This window comes from Rhinoderma darwinii, chromosome 3, assembly GCF_050947455.1.
Source record: "Rhinoderma darwinii isolate aRhiDar2 chromosome 3, aRhiDar2.hap1, whole genome shotgun sequence".
Taxonomy (NCBI): Eukaryota; Metazoa; Chordata; class Amphibia; order Anura; family Rhinodermatidae; genus Rhinoderma; species Rhinoderma darwinii.
In genome coordinates, this window is record NC_134689.1 from 385,784,691 (window position 1) to 385,806,721 (window position 22,031).

The 22,031-nt window shown below is 44.6% G+C and overlaps 1 protein-coding gene across 2 annotated transcripts in view; it reads right to left on the minus strand.

The window, feature by feature from the left end:
• The window catches only part of PLAT (plasminogen activator, tissue type), a 336,360-nt gene that overhangs the window by 92,972 nt on the left and 221,357 nt on the right, over positions 1-22,031 (minus strand). Inside the window, exon 1 of one of the 2 annotated variants that reach the window (XM_075858922.1) lies at positions 12,189-12,192. The exons of the other annotated variant lie outside the window; for it this stretch is intronic. The gene's annotated coding sequence lies outside the window, so the exon portion shown is untranslated. Of the gene's footprint in view, positions 1-12,188; positions 12,193-22,031 lie in introns of those variants that run through there. 2 annotated transcript variants of the gene reach the window in all.

Consider the following 22,031-nt stretch of genomic DNA (forward strand, 5'->3'; position numbering starts at 1 on the left):
ATTCGTCATCAGAATAGATATCTGCATCATAGACTGGTTGACATAATGGACCTCTGTATTGTCTACTGGTCATCAAATGATTCTCCGCATCATAAACTGGTAAAAAAAAAAATGGACCTCTGCCTTGTATATCAGTTATCGCAATTGGTTTCTGAATTATGTACTTGTTATCAGTATGGATCTCTGCACTGGGTCTCTGCATTGTATACTGACCATCAGAAAAGATTTCTACATTAAATACTGTTTTTCACTGTATTTCTAAATTATATACTGGTTTCTTTTGCATTGTCTACTGGTCATCAAAAAGGGTCTCTGCATTGTATATTGGTCAGCAGAATAGATCGAAGAACTACCTGCTGCCCATCCAGGTGGGTCTCTAATCTGTATCAGAGTGAGCCTCTGTTTTTTCTATTGGTTACTAGAAAAGGTGTCTGCATTATACCCTGGTGATTAGAACTGGACTCTGCATTGTAAATTGGTCATTATAATTGGTTTCTGCTTTGCATATTGGTGAGCAGAATAGATCTAAGCACTACCTGCTGCCAACTCTGGTTCTCTAAACTTTATCAGGGTGAGCATCAACCTTTTATATTGGTTACTAGAATAGGTCTCTGCATTATACACTAGTAATTAGAGTTGGTCTCTGCATTGTATATTACTCAACAGAATAGATCTAACCACTACATGTTTCCCATCCAGCTAGGTCTCAATTGTATCAGAGTATCAGAGTGAGTCTCTGCATTTTATATTGGTTACTAGAATAGGTCTCTGCATTATACACTAGTAATTAGAGTTGGTCTCTGCATTGTATATTACTCAGCAGAATAGATCTAACCACTACATGTTTCCCATCCAGCTGGGTCTGAATTGTATCAGAGTATCAGAGTGAGTCTCTGCATTTTATATTGGTCACAAGAATAGGTCTCTGCATTATACCCTGGTGATTAGAACTGGCTTCTGCATTGTATATTGGTCTCTAAATTGTATATTGGTTAGTAGAATATATCTAAGCACTACTTGCTGCCCATCCTTCATTTTATATTGGTTACTAGAATAGGTCTTTGCATTATACACTGATAATTATAATTAGTCTCTGCATTGTATATTGGTTAGCAGAATAGATCTAACCACTACATGCTGCCCACCCTGGGTCTCTGAATTGTATCAGGATGAGCCTCTGCATTTTATATTGATCATTAGTATAGGTCTCTGCATTATACCCTGGTGATTAGCACTTGCCTCTGCATTGTAAATTCATCATTATATTTGGTCTCTGCATTGTATATTGGTCAGCAGAATAGATCTTAGCACTACCTCTTGCCCATCCCGGGTCTCTAAACTGTATCAGGGTGAGCCTCAACATTTGATATTGGTTAGCCAAATTCAGACGAACGTAGAGTACGTCCGTGTGATGGCCGTCAAAACAATGGGCGTCACACGGACGCATGTATTTCAATGGTGCTGTTCAGACGGTTGTTGTTTCAACGAACCGTGTGGAGCCTCCATTGAAAAATAGACCATGTCCTATTTACTTCCATTTTCACGGATCCCTCAATAGGCTCAAGTCTATGAGGTTTAGTGAAAACGGGACCCACACGGGGGCACCTAAGACGTGAAAAATATCACGTTTTTCATGTCCGAGTTTCCCTACGTTTGTGTGAATCTGGCCTGAGGCTGGGTTCACACGACCATTTTACGTCCGTAATGTATGGAAAGTATTTCGGCCGGAAGACCCGGACCGACACAGTGCAGGGAGCCGGGCTCCTAGCATCATAGTGATGTACGATGCTAGGAGTCCCTGCCTCGCTGCAGGACAACTGTCCCGTACTGTAATCATGATTACAGTACGGGACAGTAGTTCCACGCAGAGGCAGGGACTCCTAGCGTCGTACATAACTATGATGCTAGGAGCCCGGCTCCCTGCACTGTGTTCGGTCCGGGTCTTCCGGCCGAAATACGTTCCGTACATTACGGACGTAACATGCTCGTGTGAACCCAGCCTTATACTGTTTATTGGTCATCACAATTGCTTTCTGAATTATATACTAGTTGTTAGCATGGACCTCTGCAATGGACCTCTGCATTGTCTTCTGGTCATCAAAATTGGTCTCCGCATTGTATATTGGTCAGCAGAATAGATCAAAGCACTACCTGCTGCCCATCCTGGGTCTCTAAACTGTATCAGGGTGAGCCTGAACATTTTATATTGGTTACTAGAATAGGTCTCTGCATTATACACTAGTAATTAGAATTGGTCTTTGCATTGTACATTGGTCGGCAGAATAGATCTAAGCGCTGCCGATTCAGTTGGGTCTCTGAATTGTATTAGGGTGAGCTTCTGCATATTTTTTTTTTACTGGACACCAGAATAGGTCTCTGCAATCCACACCGATTTGGAGTGTATTATGCTGTGATCCTATGAGTTGTATACTGGTCATTAGAATGGTTCTGTGCATTGTATACTGGTCTTTAGAGGGAGTTTCTGTACTGTACATTCATTTACATGAACTATTGTAATTGATTCTCCATAAATCTCTATTGCTCACAGACCCAGTAGACCTCCATCATGTCACCACATACTCCCCCTGACCCTTTTTACTCCTTCCATTATAGACGTTACATTATATAACAATACATTTCTTCTGAATATTTATTATAATACATATTATGTGTTTTTCTGTCCTTCCTATAGAAGGGCAGGTGGTCACCTGCAGGGTTGGGAAGTATACTTTATTTAATTTAATTATTTTCCCATTTCTGCTGGGTCAAACGCATGTACCACATGCACATGGGTCCATATGTATGTGGCTAGAATTGTAGTCTACAAGGGACCCATTCTATATAAGAGGTTCAGGACAAAGTTCATTATTGACGAAGAACAAGATAACGAATTGGGGGACCCTGCTAAAATAGATGTCGCCATTGCAAAACGCTTCAGGTGCACAGTGGTCCCCAGTGAGGACGGATCCAATTTTCATGATCCTATGGACCGAAGAAATGATAGCGCACTACGTAGAGGGTACCTAACAGCCGCAGCTCAAGCAAAGACGGCACTCGCTTCCTCCACTGTAGCAAAGAATTGAAGATCTTGGCTCCTCGAAAAAAGAAAAAAAAAGATTTTGGCTTCATAGGGAGGAAGATATAGATAATGGGATTTCACGAGATGACATTCTGAAATCTTTCAGACAGGTCTCATTGACATCAGTTTTCCTTTGTAATTCCATGGTCTATCAGGCCAGATTTGCAGCCCACGCAATGACCCTGTGATCAGCTGTGAGAAGATCTCTTTGGATAAAGCCATAAGGAGCAGATTTGCACTCTAAAAATGCGCTCTGCTCCATGGAGTTTCAGCCTAATAGGCTTTTTGGGCCAGAACTGGATTCTATAATGGAGAATTTATCTGACACTAAAGGGAAATCCCTCAGTCAGGAAAACAGAAATGGAAGTCTTCTTTTTGTGCCGAACCTACAAGTCAGAGCAAGACAGGAAGACAAGATAGAGGAGAGCATTCCTCTTCAACCAGTCTACAAGGTGCCCAGCGAGAGAAGAAGCCCTATGGCCACTGGCAGAAAGCTAGATTTCTGATGACAGATATATATATACCAGTGGGAGGAAAATTGTCTTTTTTCTATCCTCAATGGGAAAAATCAATAAAAGACTATTGGGTACTAAACATAATACAAAGTGGCTACAAGATAGAATTCATGTCATATCCACCGGATTCCTTCCCACTTCAAAATTCGACAACATATAACATTCTCTCCTGGAAAGAGCTATTCTAAAATGTATAGATATGTAAGTTCCAGAAAAGGTTTCCACTGCGGAAGCTCAGAAAGGGGTCTATTCCAAAGTCTTCTTAGTTCCCAAACCAGGAGGGAAATGGAGAACAATAATAGATCTCTGATACCTAAACAGAATTATAAGCAAGAAAAGGTTTCGTATGGAGACAATTCGTTCTGCACTCTCTTTACTTAACGAAGGGGATTTTCTCGCCATGACAGATCTAAAAGATGCATACCTTCATGTACCAATTTATCCAAGCTACAGGAAATTTCTGCAAATTGCCATTTGGATACAGAGAGAGTTAGTCCATCTGCAGTTCACATCACTGCGGTTTGGTTTATCGTCTGCCCCATACACATTTATCAAGGTGATTGTGGTGGTAGTAGCCAGTAAAAAAAAATAAGGTATTACTATAAGATCCCACCTGGAAGATTGGCTAGTGAAGACCAATACAGCGGAAGCTCTCAATACCCATCTGCAGATGGTTCTTTCAGAGATTTAGGCAATGGGTTGGCTCATCAATTGGGACAAATCCCATATTCAGCCGTCATAAGAAAAGCAGTTTCTGGGGTTCATCCTGAACACTCGACAGATGATGATTCGTCTTCAAGCAGAAAGACTATGTTGTGTACAGAAGTCAGCACGGCATCTCAGCCAGATCAACCAGTATCAAGTCATCCGATGATGAAGATACTGGGCCTGATGATATCGGCCCACAAGGCAATCGGCTGGGCAAAATGGCATATGCGACCCCTGCAGCAGGAAATCCTGCGGTTTTGGAACCAAGACATAAGCTCTCTGGACGACACAGTAATAATTTCCAGAAACACGAGAGTCTCCCTGAGAAAGTGGTTTCATCTAAAAAATAGCAGGTCCTTTTCCCCTCAGTCATGGGTCAACATAGCGACAGACGCATCCAGCTCAGGTTGGGGCGCTCACATGGCAGGGCAAGTGGTGAAGGGGATTTGGTCTCTGGTCGAAGGGCCAATATCCTTAAATTGCATAAAGATGCGAGCAGTCATGAGAACCCTACTATATTTTTACCAAGCCATTTAAGGGAAAGCGATCAGAGTACATTCCAACAATGCGACAACAGTGTCTTACTTGAACCGCCAGGTAGGCACCCGATCATTAGCCCTACTGAACCACGACCTTCCACTACCAGGTGAATGATGCCTAGACCTAGAAATCTTCAATCAAATAGTGGAGTACTGGGGTCAACCACAAGTGAACCTAATGGAGAACACAAAGGTGCGTTGATTTTGTTCCCTGTTCAGGCCAGACAATCCATGGGCCCGAGACAGCCGACCCAATCCAACTGGCCTACATATTCCCACCCATTTCAATGATTCCAAAGGACTTGCAGAAGATCAAACGGGAACAGGTTTCAGTAATTGTCATCAGCCCCATCTGGATGAAGAGATCATGGTTCTCTCTACTCATGTCAACGAGCTTTTAATAGCATGGAGGTGTATTGCTCCTTTTAAGATACCTCAGGACTGTCGGAGACAGTCCTTTACACCCTCTTACAATCTAGAGGGACTACTACCAACAAAACCTATGGCAGGATTAAGTTGGTATTTTCAAATAGGTACAGAAACCACCAACTTACCCCCTCCTCTCCATCCATTCGGAACATACTGCAGTTCTTACAGAGGGTTTTGATAAGCAGCTCAACCAGGTACAATAAAAGTACAGATAGACATCAGCCTCCTTAGGGAGAAAACTGTCATCGAAGCCTCCCATCCAGAGACTTGTATAGGCAGTTCAGAAGATCAGACAGACAGTAACTGATCCAGTCCCTAAAGGTTTACATTGGGCGATTATCGTGCAGACAAGTGTTCATAGAACGCTCATTGACGATAATTGCCCTATGTAAAAAGGGCAGCGATCAGCAGATGAACAAGCAAACGCTGGATCATCTGCTAGTCGTATCGTTTTAAAAGAGTGAAATATTATCGTTGTCGGCAGCACATCTTCCTGTGTAAACAAGGTGACGCGCTGCCGACATGATAATAATGTAAGGGGAAGAGCGATCGGAGTAACGACCGCTCGTCCCCATCCATAGCTCCGTGTGACTGGAGCAAACGAGTGTCTCGTTGATCGCCGCTCGCTGCACCGGCCTATTGTCAGTTACTGTAAATGGCCCTTAAGTGGAATCTATGTGTTGTTCTCTATCATCTTTGTGAATCTTTGTTTGAACCCCATACAGTTGGTGGATTTGAAATACCTCTCAGTCAAGGTCTGTTTATTAGTGGCTGTAACAACTGCTAAAAGGATCAGCGATATACAGATTTTAAGATCTGCTGAGTCTTATCTACTTTTTTTCTTCTGGACTGCGTCCTAACAAGAACATTGACATACTTCGTTCCAGAATATTAATCAACAGATTGACTTACCCGTGTTCTGTTAAGAACCATCGTCAGAGGAAGAATGAAACCTTCAGCCATTAGACACCGGTAGAGCCTCAAAAATGTATTTTGATCGTACCAAGAGTTTTACATTGTCTGATCATTTCAAAGCAGAAATAAACGCCAAAAATCATCGAAGGCATCCTTGTCCAGATGGATACGGGAGGTAATTACTATCTACTATATGCTATACTCGATCAGGATTACAAAATTCCACAGCCCCTCAGGGCCCAATCTACTAGAGCCGAATTCACGTCGTGGGAAAGAGAAAAACTGCATTGCAATTGACCAAATTTGCAGAACTGCCTCATGGACCTCTTCACATACGTTTGTAAAGCATTGCAAACTAGACATCAGAAGAGATGGAAAAACAGCCTATGGTCGAGCGGTTACTCTGTCCGGAGTTCAAAAAAACCCACCCTAAAAATGTTTACGTGCTACATCCCCACGGGTGCTGCTGTTGAGGACGTCAAGGAAAGTGTCGTTTCTACTGACCCTAAATTCTATTTCCTTTAGTCCAAGCAGCAGCACTGCTCCCCCCCCCCCCACCAATAAAAATATTTGTGTGTGATTCCACAAGCCATGAGTATCTGTGGTTTTTTTGGTGGGTTTTGGCGTCATCTACTTTAGGAGTCCCGTCCCCCCCCCCATTCTTTACCAGAAAAGATTTCTTTCAGAAATTGAAAAATAATTAAAGAGGCTCTGTCCCCACATTATAAGTGCCCTGTCTCCTATATAAGGAGATCGGCGCTATAATGTAGGTGACAGTAATGCTTTTTATTTAAAAAAAACGATCTATTTTCACAACGTTAGGAGCGATTTTGGTTTATGCTAATGAGCTTTCTTAATGCCCAAGTGGGCGTACTTTTACTTTCGACCAAGTGGGCGTTGTACAGAGGAGTGCATGACGCTGACCAATCAGTGACCAATCAGCATCATGCACTCCTCTCCATTCATTTACACTGCACTAGCGATATAGATATATCACTATGTGCAGCCACATACACAGACACTAACATTACTGCAGTGTCCTGATAATGAATACACATGAAATCCAGCCTGGACGTCATGTGTATTCAGAATCCTGACACTTCTGACTCTTTTCTTTGATATTTCCAGCAATGGAAACGAAATCTCGTTTAGCTCCGTAATCTCGCGAGATTTCGTTTCCGTTGCTGGAATCTCACAGAAAAGATTCAGAAGTGTCAGGATTCTGAGTACACATGACGTCCAGGCTGGTAGTGATGTATATTCATTATCAAGACACTGTAGTAATGTTAGTGTTTGTGTATGTAGCTGCACATAGTGATATATCTATATCGCTAGTGCAGTGTAAATGAATGGAGAGAAGTGCATGACGCTGATTGGTCACCGATTGGTCAGCATCATACACTCCTCTGTACAACGCCCACTTGGTCGAAAGTAAAAATACGCCCACTTGGGCATTAAGAAACTCATTAGCATAAACCAAAATCGCTCCTAACGTTGTGAAAAAAGATCGTTTTTTAAAATAAAAAGCATTACTGTCACCTACATTACAGCGCCGATCTCCTTATGTAGGAGACAGGGCACTTATAATGTGGTGACAGAGCCTCTTTAAATAAAATAAAGTATATATCCCAACCCTGCAATTACCACCTGCCCTTTCCGAGGAAGGACAAAAAAAAATCACAATATGCCTACTGTGATTCTATCTATTATAGGGTAGTCAATTGATTCAAGTCATTGATACCATCTGTCCTGTCTTTTAGGCCTTATTCACACGAACGTGTATTACATCCGTGATACGCGCGTGAAAATCACGTGCGTCGCACGGACCTATGTTAGTGAATGGGGCCGTTCTGACAGTCCGTGATTTTCACGCAGCGTATGTTCACTGCCTAAAACTCACGACATGTCCTATACTTGGCTGTTTTTCGCGCATCGCGCACCCATTGAAGTCAATGGGTGCGTGAAAATCACGCGCAGCACACGTAAGCACTTCCATGTGACGCGCGTGATTCGCGCAACAGTAGATAAAGAAATGAAGGAAAAAATAAAATCACTTCCTTCATTTCTTTTTCTAAACTTCAAAACCGCATGTCATAAGCATGGCATATACGTGAAAATCACGCAGCCACGCAGCACATACTGATGACACACGCAAATGCAACGCGCAAAAAACACAACTTTTTTTGCGCGCGCAAAACGCACACGTTCGTGTGAATAAGGCCTTAGGAAGATAGAATATCCCCATGAGTGGACTTGGAGTAAAGGAAAGAGAATTTAAGGTGAGTAGAAATTACACTTTCCTTCTAAAATAAGAAAAAACACTAGTAAATATAAGTCTGAGGTTAAGGCCTCATTTACACGAGCGTATTATACGCGCGTGCGACGCGCGTGCTTTTCACGCGTGTCGTACGCACCTATAATAGTCTATGGGGCTGTTTAGACGATGCGTGAATTTTGCGCAGCGTGAGTGCGTTGCGTAAAACTCACGACATGTTCTATATTCTTGCGTTTTTCACGCAACACGCACCCATTGACTTCAATGGGTGCGTGAAAACAACGCATGCCACACTGACGGTCCTGCGTTGCATGCGCGAAAATCACGCAAGAGCTGTCAAAAGGATGAATGTAAACAGAAAAGCACCACGTGCTTTTCTGGTTACAAACATCCAAACGGAGTGTCAAATTAGAGATGAGCGCACCGAACTTCACCGGGTTCGGCCGAACTCGTTTTAACCGAACCCGGCAAAAAATGTTCGGGTACGCGACGTCAGGAGACAGTCACTGCCCACGGTGCTGAAAGACTTAAACTGTTTCAGCACCATGGACAGTGACTTTCGATCACAATATACATATACGTGTAAAAAAAAAAAAGAAGTTCTGACTTACCGATAACTCCCGGCTTCTTCCTCCAGTCCGACCTCCCGGGATGACAATTCAGTCCAAGTGACAGCTGCAGCCAATCACAGGCCAAGCACAGGCTGCAGCCAATCACAGGCTGCAGCGGTCTCATGGCCTGCCGCGTCATCCTGGGAGGTGGGGCCGGATGACAAGAGAGGGACGCGTCACCAAGGCAACGGCCGGGAGACCGGACTGGAGGAAGCAGGCAGTTCATGGTAAGTGTGAACGTCTTTTTTTATTCACAGGTTGCTGTATATTGTGATCGGCATTCACTGTCGAGGGTGCTGAAAGAGTTACTGCCGATCAGTTAGCTCTTTCAGCACCTTGGACAGTGACGGCCGTCGACTACCTCATCTCTATGATGGCGGCTGCGCGAAAATCACGCAGCCGCGCATCATACACGGATGACACACGGAGCTGTCAATTGCCTTTTGCGCACGCAAAACGCAGCGTTTTTTTTGCGTGCGCAAAACTCACACGCTCGTGTAAATGAGGCCTAAATGAAATTAGAAAAAGGGTCTGCATTTAATCAAGAAACAGTGCCACTCTTGTCCATGGGATGTGGCTGGTATTGCAGCTAATCCTAAGGCCTTGTTCACACTGCGTTTATTTGACACGTTTTTTCCACGTCTTAGGGACTTAAAAACACGTAAAAAAACACATGCTTTAAGCTTCCTATTGACATCAATGAAAAAACGCATTGCAGTGCATACGACGAGTTGTTTTTTTTACGCACGCGTGTTTAAAAAAACACAAGTAAAAAAGAAGCATTAGGTCAATTCTTGGTGCGTAAAATGCACCGAAAACCCGCCTAATTGCCATAGTCAATGGGAGTCCTAATTACGTGCCCAAAAACGCGCCGAAAATGCGTCAAAAAACGCGTCAAAACACATGTACTTTAAAAAGCGCCAAAAGGCGTCAAAACGGCTGTACTTTAAAAAGTGCTTTGCAAAAAACGCTAGCGTTTTTGATTCGTTTACACGTCAGTTTTTTTGAGCGCCGTGTGAACAAGGCCTTAATCACTTGTATGGGACTGAGCTGCAATACCAGGCACAGCCTATACACAAATGTGGTGCTATTTCTATAAAAAAAACAAAAAAAAAACAGACAACTCCTGTAAATGTTTTCTTCTGTTGTGTTCTTGAACATTCTTTGCAGTCATTTCTTACTTGTGTCTGTTTCTCAGTGACAATAATTGTCCTCATGTACAGCTCGCACTTGTTACTCAGCAACAGAGTCTCATTATAGTAATCATCCTGGGGCCTTCACCATTTAGGGGTCTCTGCTATCCCATCCCCACCTCCATCAATTGACCATGTTCAACTTTCTCTGACAACTGAATAAAATATCTGCTTAGCTCTGTAGATCATAGGTGAAAACCGCCATGGGATTTGTAAGAGCAATATATATATATTTAAATATATTTTTTTATTGTCATCTAGCGTTACCATAGAGAGCTATAGGTTAAACTATCTTGTAGTATCAAGCAGCCAATAATTCTCTAAAACGTAGTATATTTTCCTTTCTCACGGCTTCCTGTTTCCTATCTTTTCTACACTTACATGATGTCATTGGTCAGAGTTTCTACATTTTTGCCGACTTCTTTCATCATCATCTAAAAGGTCAGATTGTATCCCAATCTGTTTCCTCCCTTATGTGACGCACTTCTGAGCCGCATCATGACAATCCCTTCTTCCCATCCTCACTGATGATGTCATCAACTGGACATACAGTGATCCACCCTATGCATCATTCAGACTTCCAGAGAACGTAGGAAATATAAGGAAATTGTGGTTTCTGATCGTTAATATGTGACACAAAATATTCTACTATTCAGTACCATGTAGGAACAGCTTCTTCCTATATTATCATTTTATGTGTTCTTGTATGTACAACTAAAGACGATTTCCCCAAAAGTATTAAAACATGTATTATTCCGGTTCACTTAGTCTGCACAATATTTCACTTGTTAGAAAACCAGTTTCACTTTCAGGGCTGCTAATGGGACAAATAATTGTAACCATTGTCACCCATTTTGGAGGCTCTGGAGAGCTATAATTGGTCACCTGGTCACCCATCTGCATACAAGTATGCACATTGTCTTCTTTTTCTCCTTTCCCTTCCTTCTCCTAACATTTTCTATCCATCATGCAACTGTGTTTTCTGTGACTACTTGGATTGGTGAGGTAAGGACACCAACATGAATGCCCATATGTATCCTGGTCAGTAGTACTGGCCTCCTGAATTGAGCTAATGCATTAAATTTACTTGCAGTCCTGCGTAAAAAAAAGTGATGGAAAAATGCAACAATGCACATAAGGCAATGTAAGCATGTATTCACACTGCGCAGCCGAAAACCTCACCGGAATAACACATGCATTTTTACCACAATTTGCCGCAATTTTGCAAATCGCAGTAAAAACGCATGCATTTGTCTGTGTAATTTTGGGCCGCGGGGCAAAAAAACACAGCAAAACCGCACTGTGTGAATACACCCTGACAGTGTTTTTATTAACTACAGAACTAACAACCTTACGCAATCAACCCCTTTGTTTTTTTATTGAAAGGCAGAAATTGTGTAAAAAAATAAGTGTTCTAAATCACAAAAAATTGCAATTGGATGCGTTAACCAGGAGCTGTCCCAGAAAAGAATAAGGGTCATTGACCATTCCCTAACCCTCCAAAGGTTACGGACAAGTGGCCACCCCTTGCCAAAGTTAAGGGTGAGCCCTCTGTGCCCTGGCGTATCCTTAGGCTGGTGCCCAGAAATCCCCACAAGGCTAGAGCTCTCCCAATCTATCTCAGACTCCTATCTAGGTTTGGCTCCTTAAGGGTAGCTGTGTGGTAAGTGAGTAAGAAACCAAAGGGCCACACTTCCCTCAGATTGTCAGTACAGCCCAGCTATCTGACCGAATAAGAATTCCTTAAAAGGGTCCTTAAAAGAATTCCTCAGGATAGGCTATCAATAGCTGACGGGTCGGGGTCCGACTCCCGAGACCCCCCGCGGTTCAGCAGTTTTGAAGGGGCCGCATCACTCGTACGAGCGCTGCTTCCCCCTTAGGGGAAATAAAGGGGAAGCAGGACTCGCTGCGGCCCCTTCAAAACTGCTGATCGGCCGTGATCCCGGAAGTCGGACCCCGACCCGTCAGCTATTGATGGCCCATCACAAACTACCCAGTCCATGGCTTTGATCAGTTGGCTGCTGATCAAGAATGGGGCATCCCAGTTGATAACTGTGGAAATCACTGTGCGGGGGAGAGATACTGGAACAGAGCTCGCATGAGACTCTACTATTAATAAATCTCCCCATCGCCTTTCTCCTGAGTCCCAAATTACTTAATATATTTCACATATATCATGTATTAAAATTAAAAAAACTGTATCCATGACTATCGACGCAGGATCCCCAGGCAAACTTCTTGTAAGTAAGACATTTGCATAAGTAAAAATTCCCCTGAAAACTCCATGACACCTGCCCTGGGGCCCAGATTCACTTGGTTTCCCTGGCTAAGCTTGATTTGTTTTCTCTAAGCACGACTGTTAACTATGTAGTTGCCATGATAACACGCCGCTCGGTAAGACACTGGGGGCCGGGATAGTCAGTACTGAATTCAGTCATCGTCTGCTTGTGGAAAGGCTGAGTGCAATGGCATTACAGATAAGCTAGTTTCTTGCAAGTTTTTGTTCTGCACAAATGGGGGCCAGCAAAAAATCTGAAAAAAGGGCACAGGCAAAAGCTACATGGCGACCTTTCAGTAAAATCACGTGTTACCATGACCATGGGAAAAAAATTGCATGAGAATTGCAGGACGCGGATTCAATTGAAAACTATGGCGGAGCACGGAACTCCTTGCCCTGCCATTCTCTGTAGAAGGCCACGAGCTTCTGAGCCTGGGACAGGCAGACTGCGCCGGGCTGCTGGCGTCAGGCCGCCAACGTCATATGCTCTCAGTGGGTCGGCTCAGTTGGAGTGACGGCATCACTGCATTGCACCCCCCGCATCGGGTCGCTGACAATACAGGCTGGCAAAGGTTGTAGCCTCTTTGTTCATCTTGGAAATCGTGGCACTAATTTGCAATAAAACTAAATATTAGCTCATGTTCATCTGCATCGCAACCGCACCTGGGCCATTACATGTGTTTCTAAAACATTACCTCTAAATAGATGTAATTGTTCTTATTATGTTTAGTTGAATGTGTAGAAATCACAAGACAATTAACAATACTCAGGAGGTGGGGGGCCCACTCATGAATCCTTTGCCAGGGCCAACTAACCCATGAATGGTGGACTACCCTGAGTTCTGTAGGCTGATAGGGATGAACCATGGATTGGGCAGGCCTACTGATTCAACGTGTAGGCTGTTACCAAAGTGGGGTGTAGCACCGTCTGCCTAGAGTGGTTAGCTCTGGGGAGTCTGCTGGGGCTGTGGTAATAGTCAGTCTGCTATTGGAACCAGTGATCGGATGATCGGTACTGTGCTAAAACCCGGAGGAGGCAATAGTTAGGTCCTGATTGAAATCTAGAAGGATCCGTGTCTTAGTGGGAAGCTTAGATAGCAGCGAGTACTGGATTGGACTGGTAGAGTGTAGGAACCTTGACAGCCAGGGCCCTAGAGAGAAGGTTGCTTAGTTCCCGTGATGACTGAGTAGATAGGAGTAGACCTGAGCAGAGGTCTGGTCGTCCCATACTGAGATTGCCTATTAGACACAGTAGATACAGGACCCTTGAAATGCAGGCCAAGAGCAGAAAACTTGAGAGTCAGGGAACTATGGCCTAGAAGTAGAACTCTTGAGAGGAGGGCTGTAGGAGGGAAATAGATTGACATCAATAATAGTGTGGAGGTTGGGAGACTGTGAGGTAACATAGTTTGGGTGTGTATTTGTGGTCCTAACAGAGAGGACGTATTCAGTCTTCTAATTTTTAATAAATAAAGTTTATTGCGTATATTTCACATTAAAGCAAATATCCACACATTTGGCATCCCTATGACCGTAATTGAGCACATTGTTCAAGATAAGTGTGAAAATAAAATTAAAACATCAAGAATCTCCTTTAGGGTATTTCCCTCAAAATAAGAATCAATATATAAATTAAACGCTAATATATGTGTACCACAAAATAGTGCCTAAAAGAAATACAATTCATCCCACAAAAAAACAAAACCTAGTACAGCTTTGTCAATGAAAAATGAATACTGTTATGGCTGTCCGAATGCTAGGAAGCAAAAATTGAAAAAATGTCTGCGTTTTGAAAGTCAAAATTGTTTGTCTCCTCAAAAGGGTTATCTGTTAGAAACAACCCCTTTTTAAAGAGAAGCCACGGGTTCGGCTACAGAAACCCATGGCAATCAGCTCTAATGATCGGGGGGAAGCTGCTGCTGGCAATACATTTTCCCTGCAGTGGCCACTGCAGGTGAAGTGTAGTATTACATGGCGGCCATTAAAATGAATGGCCAATTATGCAATGCATGGACGGGCCAATTCAACCAGAGCAAGAGACGTTCTCTGTTAGCCGCTCTGGTCTATCTCATGGAGAGGTTCCCCCCCTCTATGACGATCATATATCATTACAGGGCACATGAAAAGGGGTAGTCCGCACAAGATAACCCCCTTAAGGAGTAACGATTGCATCCCCTTTCTTTTTCATCATGTTGTCAAAGCCCCGTGCACTGTTAACTCCATCCCGAAATATTCCCCTTAAAGTCTTGACCAGTAAATGTACTGTATGTATGACAAACTATATATGAACAATATCTCGGTAATGTCCGAGTCAGGTGGAAGGCAAGGAGTTTGTTGGGAAATACCCCACAAAGGAATAGCACAATAAGAAAGAGACACGACAGACAGTTGTTAACTGTAGAACACAAACTTTTACTTTCTTGAGGCACAAAGCTTGATGGTTTACAAAAGGTCTTAGTGGACACAGTCTCTTTTGTACAAGCTTGGCGGTTTCTCTCACAATAAGTCACAATGCTTAGTGGTTTCAGCATAAACAAAATGGTCATACACGAAATTGGGGCCTTGACCTTAGCCTGCGGTATAGGGATGGGTCAAATAATCAAATAACGCCCAAGGTTGGTCAAATATTCCTCTCTCACTGTGATATGCGGCACAATAAGTTGACTTTACAGTTTCTGGTGTACCTTCTCCTTACTCAGGCCTTCCAGAACTCTCACTATCCAGTAGGCGCCTCCTTTCTTTCCTTTTGTGAGAGCCAGCAACCTCTTCAGGCTCTTTACTTGGCAGCTCACGCCCTGCCCGTTGACAGCTTTTGCCCTGTCAAACGGCTACTCCTCTAGGTACCGCAATGACTCCTAGCCTTCCAAGATCCAGTGGAACAGTCCCGGATTCCAAACAGTGTCCCGCTGACCTAGCGGGCGCAGCATGTCCCGGTTCCAACTGCATTTGTGTCCTCAGGACGCAGATACTCCCCACACTGTTTGGGAGCACTGTGGGTGCATAATACTGTGTGGGGGCACTATTCTGTGTGTAAGGCACTATGGGGGCATTATACAGTGTGGAGGGCATCATACTGTGTTGGAGGCACTATGTGAGCATTATACTGTGTGGGGAGACACTATGGGGGTATTATACTGTGTGGGGAGGCAGTAAGGGGGTATTATACTGTGTAGGCTGAATTGTGTGTGTTTGAGTAGGGATTGGGCGGGGTTAGAGGTGAAGCTTTAGGAAAAAAAATTGCCACCGCTTCACGTGCCACAGGAATTGTCCCTCTTTGCAGTGCTTGAAAGTTGGGAGGTACAAGTACCCCTAGTAAGACCAACATCTATCTTAGGACTCACAGCTCCTATATCTCTCGCCTACTCCGACGGCTCTATTGGACCAGCTGTCTGGTTTCACTGCATCACACTTCCACCGCTAGTGGCGATAAAACACGAATATATCGACTAAGCTCCAACGCTCAGGAATGTTGCGGCACTTTACTAAAGCGTCTGTAGGTACACCCACATGACCCAGTGGCCCAGTTAAAGCGACATTACCCCATAATATAATATTTAGAATGGCACCCGATACTGCAAATAAAAGAGTGCTGTAATGTCATGCACAAACAATACAACATAATGTAACATTGACTCCCTCAATCGTAGTGTCCTTGACATCATAATAACAACTTTGTTCCTGCAAGGAAAAACATATTAAAGACACAGTAACAGAATTGCAACAAAGTGTCTATTAACCCTTCCACACCTCACATCTCCCCCCAAATCTTTTTGCTGTTGCTCATTTTTAAAGGTCAGTTAGCAAGGGACAGAGGTAGAGGAAGTGACTAATATTAGGTTAGTTTAATATCCTCTACCAACTCCGCCATTGTATCATTAGGGTGGATATAGCAATAATTGTAATATACATTGACTTGGTATTCATCACTACAGCCCAGTATGCCCTCCCCTCCCCCCATCTCCATTCATGAAATATGTGAACTCAGAAAGGGATTATTATGCCTTAAAGAGGTCTACAGGAGTTACCAAACAAATATCAAACTATTATTATTATCATCAGTAGTATTATTTATTTTACCATTGTAGAAAGTGGATTTGTGAATGAGTAAAATGAGTTTGTTCTATAGTAAAATTATGTTGAGGAATTTCTCTTCAAGCAATTTTTGGAAATATTCTTTAAAGGGGTTTACCCACCACGAGAATTGATACACAATGCTAGGATATGCAATCACTTCCTGATCGGTGCTGCAGGGAACCCCACTGATCCTCTGAATGAAGGGGCCACAGCACAAGTTAAAGAGGCTTTCCCATAATCAATATTTGTCACCTATCCACAGGATAGATGTTTAATAATTGATCGGTGGGGGTCCGATTGCTAGAACCCACACCGATCACTAGAACGGGCTTACCTTGCCGTTCCTGGGTGCCCCATAGGAATGCAGCGGTAGTGTGCATGCTCGATCACCTCTCAATTCATTTATATGGGCTGCCGAAGATAGCGCTCGGCAGCCCCATAGAAATCAATGGAGCGTTTCTCCTGAAATGTCTGTTTTAGTAAATAGTTGAATTCTCCATAAAATAACAATGTTGGAGCATTTTTTTTCTCAGAATTCTGCATTCCCCTCTTATTCCTCCTGGAAATGCATGAATAAATTAACAACTGGGTGTTACCATTGCCCTCGTTAATAGAACACTTCCATACACACTCTGACACTGTCCAAAAAGTTTTGACAGTGTTAGGCCGAATTCAGATGACCGTAGTATACATACAGTGTGACGACCATTAAAACAACGGCCGTCGCACGGACGGCCGTCACACGGACGCATCTATTTCAATGCGGCCGTTCACATGGCTGTTGTTTCAGCGGACCGTGTGAGGGGTCCATTGAAAAACAGAACATGTCCTATTTTGTTCCATTTTCACGGATCCCTCTATAGACTCAAGTCTAAGGGGATCCGTGAAAACGGGACCCACACAGGGGCAAATTGAACAGTCCATGTGTTGGCCGGATTTCCCAGCCCAACCACGGTACAGGTGAACGGGACTCTGGCATCATAGACATTTATGATGCTAGGAGTCCCTGCCTCCCCGCAGAACTGCTGTTCCGTACTGAACAAAATGATACAGTACAGAACAGCAGCTCCCCGGCGCGGGGAGGCAGAGACTCCTAGCATCATAAATGTCTATGATGCCAAGAGCCCCGTTCACCTGTACCGTGGGCGGGCCGTGAAATCCGACCGACACATGGACCGTTATTTGTCGTGTGCAAGAGCTGTCAAAGTCTTCCCCTGCACAGAAGTGCTCATGTCCACCTGCTGCGCAGAAAAAATGCAACTTAGCCCTATTCACTTTTTTTATGGGCTAGGTGTGAGTCTCAGAGGTCGGACCCCCACCAATCATATTATTATGGCATATCCTAACAATATGACATAAAATTCCAAGATGGGAATACCCCTTTAAATTGTCTCTAACGGCGGAATTTCATTCTGAGCTGCAATACCTGACACAGCCCAGGGACAAGAGTGGCGCTGTTTCTTGACGAAAACAGCCATGTTTTTCTAATTTCATACCTTTTTTTTAGTTCTCATTGTGCCATTTATTAACTTTATAGTTTTCTCCTACAGTAAGCTGGCACAATAGCCGCTGTGATTCAAGATTTCTCATGAGATCACTTCAGGAGAGTTTCTGGATGGTTAAGCAAGTATGACATAATATAGTCAGGTGCCTCATGGCTGATCGCTTTGAGCAGCTGGCCGTTGCTAGGTGCCACTGCCTGGCATGATGTGGGAGAGGATGACAGGAAGGGATTCTCGAAATTCCTGGCATACACTCATCCAACCAAGAGATGTAATCTGCAGTCCTGTAACTTCCTGCTGCATCGTCAGCCATGGATACAGAACAGGTTAGGTCATCTGTATAGAGCAGATAAACCATAATGATGACCTAAGTACCATAAAATATCTCACAATATGATCCTGGGGGGAAATCGTGCCCTATTACTTGTGTGTCATAGAGCGAGCAATATCCGAAAGACCGGAGCAGGTGTCCGTCGTAGCAAGTGAAGGTGTATGCTGAATATGATGGTGGGTTTCCGGCCAATGAAAAAGGGCAATGCATGCTGGAAGGGGCATTTACAAAAATCTGTCGCTTTAATAGCACAATCTTGTTTTAGTGCATCTGTTACTAGGGCAATCAATGGGACTCAAGGGGGTTTGCAATGGGCGATTATCGGGCAGACGAGCGTTCATAGAACTCTCATTGCTGATATTTGCGCTGTATAAACAGGGCAGCGACCAGCAGATGAACGAGCAAACGCTCAATCATCTGCTGATCATATAGTATTAGACAATATTATCGTTGTCGGCAGCACATCTCCCTGTGTAAACAAGGAGGCGCACTGCCGACATGATAATAATGTATGGGGACGAGCGATCAGAGTAACGACCGCTCGTCCCCATCCATAGCTCCGCGTGACAGGAGCAAACGAGCGCCGATCAACGATGTCTCGTTGATCAGCGCTCATTGCACCGGCAGATTATCGGCCGGTGTAATAGGGCCTTAAGCTGCAATACAAAGAACAGCCCAAGAGGGGTGCTGTTTCTGCTCTTTAACTGATTAGAAGTGACACTGCTGGATGTCCATTATTAAAGAGGCTCTGTCACCAGATTTTGCAGCCCCTATCTGCTATTGCAGCAGATCGGCGCTGCAATGTAGATTACAGTAACGTTTTTATTTTTAAAAAACGAGCATTATTGGCCAAGTTATGACCATTTTCGTATTTATGCAAATGAGGCTTGCAAAAGTACAACTGGGCGTGTTTAAAGTAAAAGTCCAAGTGGGCGTGTATTATGTGCGTACATCGGGGCGTTTTTACTACTTTTACTAGCTGGGCGTTCTGACGAGAAGTATCATCCACTTCTCTTCAGAACGCCCAGCTTCTGGCAGTGCAGACACACAGCGTGTTCTCGAGAGATCACGCTGTGACGTCACTCACTTCCTGCCCCAGGTCCTGCATCGTGTCGGACGAGCGAGGACACATCGGCACCAGAGGCTACAGTTGATTCTGCAGCAGCATCGGCGTTTGCAGGTAAGTCGATGTAGCTACTTACCTGCAAACGCTGATGCTGCTGCAGAATCAACTGTAGCCTCTGGTGCCGATGTGGCCGACACGATGCAGGACCTGGGGCAGGAAGTGAGTGACGTCACAGCGTGATCTCTCGAGAACACGCTGTGTGTCTGCACTGCCAGAAGCTGGGCGTTCTGAAGAGAAGTGGATGATACTTCTCATCAGAGCGCCCAGCTAGTAAAAGTAGTAAAAACGCCCCGATGTACGCACATAATACACGCCCAGTTGGACTTTTAGGGTATGTGCACACACACTAATTACGTCCGTAATTGACGGACGTAATTCGGCCGCAAGTACCGGACCGAACACAGTGCAGGGAGCCGGGCACCTAGCATCATAGTTATGTACGATGCTAGGAGTCCCTGCCTCGCTGCAGGACAACTGTCCCGTACTGTAATCATGTTTTCAGTACGGGATATTCGTCCTGCAGAGAGGCAGGGACTCCTAGCATCGTACATAAATATGATGCTAGGAGCCCGGCCCCCTGCAGTGTGTTCGGTCCGGGTCTTCCGGCCGAATTACGTCCGTCAATTACGGACGTAAATAGTGTGTGTGCACATACCCTTACTTTAAACACACCCAGTTGGACTTTTGCAAGCCTCATTTGCATAAATACAAAAATGGTCATAACTTGGCCAAAAATGCTCGTTTTTTAAAAATAAAAACGTTACTGTAATCTACATTGCAGCGCCTATCTGCTGCAATAGCAGATAGGGGTTGCAAAATCTGGTGACAGAGCCTCTTTAAGTCGCAAATGTACTTCAAGATGAATTGCCATATGTACTGGCCTATACGCTTCCAAACAGGATATACAATTTTAATGCTCCTATTAGTTGCCTACAGACTTAAAGGGGTTGTCCACCTTCTGACAACTGATGATCTATCCACCGAATAGGTCATCAATATGCCATCGGTGTGGGTCCGACACCCAGACCCATAAGCCGCTCCGGTGGCCTGCAGGGCAGCGGATGTTATGGCACATAATGCTATGTATGGAACTCGGAAGCAGTTGGCTCTGTACATAGCATAGCGGCCGTGCTGCAGAACTGCAGGTCTGCTCCCAGGGCTGCCATCAGGGGGGTATTAGGGGTACTACTGTAGGGGGCCCGGCCAAACTTAATTGAAAGGGGGGCCCGGCAACTGCCGCGACTTGCCTTTGATAGAAAAAAACAGGCCCCTGCAATGGGGCCTGTTCTTTTCACCAAAACAATGTCGTGAGCTGCGGGCCCCCCTCTCGTCAAACACCGCCGTGAGCTGCGGGCCCCCCTCTCGTAAAACACCGCTGTGAAACACCGCCCGCCCGCGTGCGAACAACCGGGCGTGCTGGCGCGCAACCTGCTCGTGCCCGCCGGCAAGAGGGAAGCGGTGCGCTCGCACCACAAGACTGGCAAGGACAGCCACACAGGGAGAGCGGCGCACAGACTAGTTACCTGCTGGCCCGCCTCCGCCTCCGCCTCCTCCTCCTCCAGAGAGTAGCTGCGTAAGGAGAGGGGGAGGAGTCCAGTTGTTGCGCGGCGGCAGGAGTTCTACGATCCCCGCCATTTTCTGGCGCCTAGAGGTGAAGGACTGGACATCTGGACCGAAGACATCGCCTGACGAGGACTGGAGTGGGAGCAGCAGCTCTTCTGACAGTGAGTAAAGTGTCTCAAAGTGCTGTTTATGTATGGCCCTGTTCACACAGAGTATTTTGCAGGCCGAAAAAATTTTGACCTGCCCACACTATCTTGCCGCGTTTTTTGCTGCGTTTTTTGCCTGCGGCGATTGTGGACAGCAGACAAAAAACGCAGCGAAAAATGCATTTTCTGCCTCCCATTGATTTCGATGGGAGGTCAGAGACGGAACAACGGCAAGAAAGGACGTGCTGCTTTTTCTTTTTTCCGCTACTGGCTCCCATTGATTTCAGATTAAATCAATGGGAGGCGGTTTTGGAAGTTGTTTGGTGCTGATTCTGACGCAGTGTCCGAGTCAATATCAAGGCCCAAAAACTCTGTGAACTGGGCCTTACTGAATAGAGGATCGCGTCACCTAAACTACGGCCGGGGTAAGTCTAAACTTTTTTATAAATTTAAAAAAGTGCCTTTTTTTTCTCATTTGTGATTTTTGCGGCAGAACCGCAGCATTTCCGCAACAGAGGAGCAGCGATTCCACAGAATACATTGACATGCTGCGGCTTAAAAAGCCAAAAGTCACACTGCAGGTCAATTTTTTTTGCAGCGTGCGGATGAGATTTGTTCAAACCTCGCCCACTCTGCTGCGACTGTAATACACTGCGGATTATCCACAATAAAATGTGTTGCATAAAATCCGCAGTGTTCACGCCTAGTGTGTTCCTACCCTAAGGCCGGATTTAAACAAGCGTGTGCT